Source organism: Arachis ipaensis, chromosome B05 (assembly GCF_000816755.2).
Source record: "Arachis ipaensis cultivar K30076 chromosome B05, Araip1.1, whole genome shotgun sequence".
In the NCBI taxonomy this organism is placed as follows: Eukaryota; Viridiplantae; Streptophyta; class Magnoliopsida; order Fabales; family Fabaceae; genus Arachis; species Arachis ipaensis.
Window position 1 is genome coordinate 35,393,387 of NC_029789.2, and position 7,613 is coordinate 35,400,999.

Sequence of the window (7,613 nt, forward strand, 5' to 3'; positions counted from 1 at the left end):
CCATCTTTGTCTATCATAGATCTCATGCATGATGCCTCCTGGCGGGAGAAAAACTTCACCCCGCAGGAGAAGGCTGACCAACTGCTTCTTGCCACTGATCCAATAAAATTTGCAAACCGATACTGTGAGCTCAAGTATCCGGTGTTTGCAACCTCCAGGAACCTATACCTGGAGGGAACTCTGAAGATCCCAGAAGAACTCCAGCAGTACACCTCTGACCAAATCAAACAAAGAGGCTGGTTCTTCCTGGAGAGACCTCTGACTGAGGTCAATGCATCTTGGGTCAGGGAATTCTACCGCAATTACTTCAAAACCTCCCTAGATGCAGTGAACCTCAGAGGAAAGCAGATTTTGGTTACTGAGGAGGCGATAGAAGATGTTCTGAAACTTCTGCCTAAGACTGATCAGACAGATGGTTATCAGAAAGCTGAGGAGGATATGCGCTATATGCGATTTGACTGGGATGCAGTAAAGGCGAGGATCGCCCTTGACCCGACAGTTCCTTGAATCATGGGTCAGAACACCACCATGCCCAAGGGGATCAAGCAGATTTACCTGAACAATGAGGCTCGGCTATGGCATCAGATATTCAGCAACTACATTATGCCGAGTACTCACGAGACTGAGATACCCCGGCACTATATGGCCAGGGTCCATGTCAGAGGCACCCTCCCTTTCCCTTACCTGGTCACCCAGCTAGGCCGTCGATCTGACGTGCCATGGAAGGATGCTGATGAGAGGCCACCTGCTACGGAATGCAAGAAGATTATCCCGCACAGCAGGAACTTTCTGGCCTTGGGCTACAGACCTCCATTCCTGACTGCCACTGCTGAGACAGCCACACCTTCTGCTGGCCCCTCTTCCTCCACAGCCACACCTGCCACCACCACTGCACCTCCACCTGCCCCAGAGCCCATCTATCATCTAGTGCACCGCTTGTTTCGACGACTTGACCAGATGGAGCGTCGCAACAAGCGATGCTATGAGCACTTGAAGCTGATGCTACGATCCGGCGACATCCCCTCTGAGCCTAACACACCATCTGAGGCATCTGAAGAGGAGGCGGATGCGCCCGAGGCTGCGACCCATCCCCAGGGAGAGACAGAGCAGGCAGGCACAGAGCAAGCTGCACCACAGGCAGAGGTTCCACATCAGATTCAGGCTGTAGATCCTGAGATCCCTATCCAGACAGCACATCCTCCGCAGTAGTCAGACCCTCAGCCAGCCACCACCACAGAGACCCCAGCTACCATCCCTTCCAGTGATGACACCCCTTCACACCCTGCTTGAGTGAGCATCAGAGACGATGCTTCATTTTAAGTGTGGGGAGCTCGCCATCTCTGGCGTATTAGCTTGGTGAACCACTACAGACTCTTTTTCTTTTATCTTGGATATTTTTCTGTATTTTTCTTTCTATTTTTATTTTTATTTTCTGAGTATTTATACATTGCTACTTTTATGTATTTTTACTCTATTCCTGCATTCTGCATTTTTAATTCATATTTTAGTTATTTAGTTTAACTTGCAAATTCTAACTTAGTAGTTATAGAAATTGTGGACTAATTAGTATAGTTTACCCTTTTAGCATATGATAGCTTAGTTTAAATTGAAAATATAGAAAGGAAGTAAACTAGAGACTTTAACAGATTTAAAACAATCCACACACCTTGTATATATAGCATTACATGTTAGTTAGTTAACAACATTTCATCAAGGAGAAACATTAAAACCTTAAAGGCCACTCTAAATATTTTTTTTATGAGAATAATGGGAATTTTTAACTAAACCTGCATAACATATATAAATGATATATGATGTTTGAGTTAGAGAACACACAGCCTGTGAGTCTTGAGCATTAATTGTATGGTTGCATTCAAACCATAATTTCATCCCTGTGTGTTTCGCTTCTTTTTATTCTGATGTTCTTTACTTTGTTTTAATCTATATGTCCAGTTGTAGAATATAGATACATATCAAGAAAGTGATTGAGGCCATTATTTGATTTTAACCCACTTGTCCCAAAAATAGCCTACCTTTTACATCACCTTTGTTAGCCCCCTTGAGCCTTTAAATCCCTTTTTTTTCTATAAACCACATTACTAGCCTTAAGCAGAAAAATAAATAAAAATCCCAAGTTGAATCCTTGGTTAGCTTAAGATAGAAAATCTTGTATAGTTTGAAATGTGGGAAACCTATTGGGAACATGGATGATAAAAACAAAAGGTAACAGAGTTGAAAAGAACAAAAATAAATCAAAATGAGAATTTTTTGGGAAGTATGCTCATGAGAAATCAAATTCAAAGAATTACCATGTGCATTAAAAAAAAGGAGAGTTATTTATTTTCCAAGCATATGAATAAGGGGATACAAAAGAATTCCCCAAACGCAAAAATAAAAGCAATGCACATGGGATACACAAATAAAAATTGAAATATGAGCATGTAACATCAAAAATGGGAAAATATGGGAAAATAGGTAAAGTAGCTTTGTTTTACTAAGTATGTATGTTAGGTGAGATCTTAGTCTAATTGAGGATTCACTTATTAGCTCACTTAGCCTTATACATATATCCTTACCTTTACCTTGGTCCCATTACAACCTTGATTAAAGACCTCATGATTTTTGATATGTCTATATTCTATAATTGTTGATTGGTTAGATGAAGAACAAAGTTATAGAAAGTAAGAATAAAAAGAAGAATAGAGTGATTAACCCAATAAACACTGAGTGACTAGAGAGTAAACACAAAATCCAGTGAGGGTTCAATAACTCATCAACATATATCTATGCTTAATTTACTAATTATTTTGCAATTTTGTGAAATATTTTTCTTTCCCATCTCATTTGCAAAAGTGCTTTATTATTTAAGGGTTGGCTATACATATATATGATTCCTTGAGAATGTGAATTAATTTAACTACATGTAAGCTTTATATATGAGTGAATAAATTAGAATTGCATGACTCATTTAGGTAGTTGCATTTAGAATAGGTTGCATTGCATAACATTCCACCACTTTAATCTTACCTTACTCTTTACGTTGGATTTAGCATGAGGACATGCTATTGTTTAAGTGTGGGGAGGTTGATAAACCCATATTTTACGATATATTTTGTGCTTAGTTTGAGTGATTTATTCAATCCTTCACCCACTTATTCATATTAATTGCATGGTTTTACTTCTCCTTCCTTATTATGTGATGTATGTGAAAAACATGTTTTCTATGCTTTAAAATTAATTATTTTAATTACCTTTATTTCCATTCGATGCCGTGATTAGTGTGTTGAGTAGTTTCAGATCCTCTAAGGCAGGGATGACTTAAGGGATGGAAAGGAAACATACAAAAATGGAAGGAAAGTGCAAAACAAAGTTCTGAAGAAACTGGCATCCACGCGATCGCATGGACGACGCGATCGCATGCCAAGCGCGAATCAACAGCGACGCGGCCGCATGACTAACGCGACCGCGCGCCTTAAGCATAACGAATATGACGCGGTCGCATGACTGACGCGACCGCGTGGCAAGGAAAAGCTCCGAACGACGCGACCGCGTGACCCACGCGGACGCGTGACAGAGGCCACGCACCAGAAATTGCAGAAAACGCTCCCAGCGATTTCTGAAGCCCTTTTTGGCCCAAATCCAAGTCCAGAAGGCATAGACCAGAGGTTATGAAGTGAGGGAATGCATCCATTCAGGGAGAGCTCGCCAATTTTCACTTTCCATGATTTAGATTTAGTTTTGAGAGAGGTTCTCTCCTCTCTCTTTAGGATTAGGATTTAAAATTAGGATTTTTATTCACTTTCAGGATTATCTCTTTTGATCAGGTTCAATATTCCTTTTATTTACTTTCGCAAGCTACTTTATGAATCCTTTCATGTTACAGATTACTCTTTTATTAATGTTAATTGAGGTATTTCAGTTTAATATTGATTTCTTTTATTTATGCTATTGTTGCCTTTACTCTGAAGACATCTTTATTCCAGCTAGATTTATTTTTCTCCTTTTGGTCTTGGTTAAGAAATCAGTAACTCAGGATTTATCAAACTCAAACGTGATTGATAATTGTTATCTTTGTTAATTGAATTGAACTTCCATAATCCCAATCTTTTCTTAGGAAATAAATAGGATTCGAAGATCAAACCAATTAATCCCTTGACCTTCCTTTATCTCATTAAAGGTTAATAAAGTGGAATTAAGATTCAACCATTATCATCATTGATAAGGATAGCTAGGATAGGACCTCCAATTTTTCATACCTTGCCAAAAGTTTGCTTTACAGTTATTTATTTATTTTAATTGCCATTTAATTTATTTGTCATTAAATTACTCGTTCCTCATTCTTGAAACCCCAAATTTACAATTTTCATAATCAATAATAAGAACATACCTCCCTGCAGTTCCTTGAGAAGATGACCCGAGGTTAAATACTCGGTTATCAATTTTAAGGGGTTTGTTACTTGTGACAACCAAAACATTTGTAAGAAAGGTTGATTGCTTGGTGGGATTGCTCCATGGCCACCAAGGACGACTGGAGCAGCTAGAACAAGAACTAGAGCGACAGCGAGAAGCGGATAGGAACCTGAGGAGAGAGGTCGAGCGACGAAAAGAGCTTGAAGAAAATCTCTTGAGATTAGAATCCAATCTCCGAGGTAAGAGCTCTCGGAGCGACCGGGAAGATTCTCCCTTGGGGGAGAAGACCCGTTCAGTGAAGACATAATGAAGGCAAAAGTTCTAAGGAACTTCAAAAAGCCTGACATGGACCTATACGACGGGACCACCGACCCAAAGCATCATCTGAGCAATTTTAAAAGTTGAATGTACTTGGCCGACGCCTTTGATGCTACTCGTTGCAAAGCCTTCCCGATAACTCTGACAAAGGCAGCGATGAAGTGGTTCGATAGCCTCCCCCCAAGGTCGGTCACTAGTTTCGACGACCTCTCTCGTAAGTTTCTTATGCAATTTTCAATTCAAAATGACAAAGTCAAGCACGCACCTAGCCTCCTAGGAGTAAATCAGGAGGTCGGAGAACCTCTGAGAGACTACATGAAAAGATTCAACAAGGCGTGCCTAGAAGTTCAAGATCTGCCCACAGAGGTAGTAATTATGGGCCTAGTAATTGGACTGAGGGAAGGCCCATTCTCTCAGTCCATCTCGAAAAGGCACCCGACTTCTTTGAGTGATGTACAAGAAAAAGAGATGAGAAGTACATCAATATGGAGGAAAATGCCAGACTACGAGAACCAAGCTGGCGACCTGGGCAATCTCACCCGACAAGGGAGAAGAAGAGGGAGCCCAAGAAAAAAGAAGAAGTCGGGACTGAAAGGCCCAGGAGATATCACTCTTATACTCCTCTGTGAGTTTTCCTAGTCGACATCTACAGGGAAATTTGCCATACTGAAAAGCTACCTCTCCCTAGGCCCATCAAGAATAAGAAAAGGAAAGTCTTAGCGAATACTGTGAATACCGCAAAATATATGGGCATTCAAGAAATGACTGTTACGACCTAAAAAATGTGATAGAAAAGCTGGCCAGAGAAGGCTGGCTTAATAGATATCTCATGGAGAGGTCAGACAAACATGGGAAAAGGAAGAGAGATGAAGAAGATCGGAGAGACCCACCACGGACCCCAAAGTGACATATACATACGATCTCAAGAGGGTTCACAGAAGGAGGTCTCACAAAGTCATCTCGTAAGAGGCACCTAAAAGAAGTCTACCAAGTCGGGGGAGAGCTACCCGATCTTCCAACAATTAGTTTCACCAAAGAAGATGGGCAAGGTATTGCCCCTGGACATGACGATTCGGTGGTAATTACCATAATTCTCGCCAATGCCCATCTACACAGAATCCTAGTGGATCAGGGGAGCTCGGCCGACATCCTGTTCAAACCAGTGAAACAGCGGAAGATTGATGGTTTAGAGGTCATAGTAAGCTCTCGTTGTAAGTATAGTTACTAAACCAAGCAATCAACCTTTCTTGCAAATGTTTTGGTTGTCACAAGTAACAAACCCCTAAATAAATTGATAACTGAAGTATTCAAACCTCGGGTCGTCTTCTCAAGGAACTGCAGGGAAGTATGTTCTTATTATTGGTTATGGAGATTGTAAATTGGGGTTTTGAGAATGAGGAGGGAATGATTTAATTAGCAAATAAAGTAAATGAAGAACAAGTAATTTAAATGGAAAGTAAAATAAATAAATGACTGTAAATAAACTTTTGGCAAGGTATGAGAAATTAGAGGTCTTATCCTAGCTATCCTTATCAATGATGATGAAAATCGAATCTTATTTCTACTTTGTTAACCTTTACTAAGATAAAGGAGGGTCAAGGGATTAATTGGTCTGATCTTCGAATCCTATTTATTTCCTAAGAAAAGATTGGGATTATTGAAGTTCATTTAATTAACAAGATAATAATTATCATTCATGTTTGAGTTTGATAACTCCTGAGTTACGGATTTCTTAACCAAGACCAAAAGGAGGAAAGTAAATCTACTGGAATAAAAATGTCTTCAGATGGGAATAACAATAATGTAAATAAGAGAAAGCAATATTAAACTGAAATACCTCAAATAACATTAATTCAAAAGAGTAATCTGTAACATGAATGTAGCATAAATCAAATTGCAAAAGTAAATAAAAGGGAATATTGAACCTGATAAAGATATAATCCTGAAAGAGAATAAAATCCTAATTCTAAATCCTAATCCTAAAGAGAGAAGAGAGAGGAGAGAACCTCTCTCTCTAAATGGATGCATTCTCCCACTTCATAACCTCTGGTCTAAGCCTTCTGGACTTGGATTTGGGCCAAAAAGGGCTTCAAAATTTGCTGGGAGCGTTTTCTGTAATTTCTGGTGCGTGGCCTCTGTCACGCGGTCGCGTCAGTCATGCGACCGCGTCATATGTGTTCTGCTTAAGGCGCGCGGTCGCGTCAGTCATGCAGCCGCGTCGCTGCTTCTTCGCGCTTGGCATGCGTTCGCGTCGCCCATGCGATCGCGTGGATGCCAGTTTCTTCACAAACTCCGTTTTATGCTTTCCTTCCATTTTTGTATGTTTCCTTTCCATCCTTTAAGTCATTCCTGCCTTATAAGATCTGAAACTACTCAACACACTAATCACGGCATCGAATGGAAAAAAAGGTAATTAAAATAATTAATTTTAAAGCATAGAAAACATGTTTTTCACATACATCACATAATGAGGAAGAAAAAGTAAAACCATGCAATTAATATGAATAAGTGGGTGAAGGATTGAATAAATCACTCAGATTAAGCACAAAATAGATCATAAAATATGGGTTTATCAACCTCCCCACACTTAAACAATAGCATGTCCTCATGGTAAGTCCAAGAGTAATATTAGGTTAAAGTGGTGGAATGCCATGCAATGCAATCTAATCTAAATGCAACTACCTAGATGCACCATGCAATTCTAGTTTTTTATTCACTTGTATATAAAGCTTGCATGTAGTTGAATTAATTCACATTCTCAAGGAGTCATATATATAGCCAAACCTTAGATAGTGATAAAGTACTTTTACAGTTGAGATGGGAGAGAAAAACATTTTATAAACTTGCAAGACAATTAATAATTTAGCAGAGATATATGTTAATGA